Source organism: Rhagoletis pomonella, unplaced genomic scaffold (assembly GCF_013731165.1).
Source record: "Rhagoletis pomonella isolate Grant_MI unplaced genomic scaffold, Rhpom_1.0 Rhpom_scaffold_00006, whole genome shotgun sequence".
Classification (NCBI taxonomy): domain Eukaryota; kingdom Metazoa; phylum Arthropoda; class Insecta; order Diptera; family Tephritidae; genus Rhagoletis; species Rhagoletis pomonella.
The window spans coordinates 80,097,415-80,098,387 of NW_023458560.1; positions in this window are offsets into that span (position 1 = coordinate 80,097,415).

Here is a 973-nt window from a genome sequence, read left to right on the forward strand (position 1 = left end):
CATGATTCAATAATGAAAGGTTTTGTAAGAAAAACTTTCTCTCGCTCTAATTTTATCAATGACACTCCCACCCTACTCCTAAAAACAAAAACAGTGATATTTCTTTTCCGAATTTCTTTGCAAGTTTTAAGAACATTTTTAAAATGTTAGTAGTGAAATTTTTACTTTTTAAATTTGAAGAAATGTTTGTTCTTCATTCGCTGGCGCCAACAGGACAAAATGGGTGAGAATCGTTGGACTACAGAAATTCAATGTAGGCTAAAGAGACGAAATTCCCTTAAAGGCCGAAATGTATTTGTCGATATTCTTGGAGACCTCTTGATTCTGCCAAGTCGCTGTAAAGTAAAGCGTACAATGGTTTTGGTAAATAAGCCAACGAAGGTATTTAGGTATTGTCCTCCACAACACAATCCTAGTGTCTCCGAATGAGACTTTGACGCATAGGCCCAATCGTCACACGACAGCTCGGTTTAGTCAATGGCGCGAAGTAATTGCACACCTAAAAGGTGTACGCACGAGGCGAACGTTGGCTGGCGACCAACTTTGTTGAAAGCGATTTAGTTGAAAGGCCGTTCAACTAAAAGTAGAACGCAAAGTTGAACAATGCAAACGCCTTTTTATGGCGAATATTTTGATATTTTTTTATATTTTGATATTTTTAGTCATTCAAATTTTTTTTCGTGCAACCCGGCGTGAGGTGAACGCAAAAGTTGCCTGAAAATCGCCTCGTGCGAAAGCCCCATTACGCCACTTCTCATTTGACGATGTAGATCACGTTCCCTATCTCAGTCGTTCAGTAGCTGCGTGTCATTTTTATTCTTCCTGAGTTCGTCCGGCACGAATCGCCAATTGCGGCTGTGTAAGCCAGTGTTGAATATTCTCCCCAGAACATTAAAAGTGCGACATCAAAGAATTCGAATTACCATATTCGAAACAATCGAGCCATAACCGCGAAAGAAACGTAAGCTCCAAA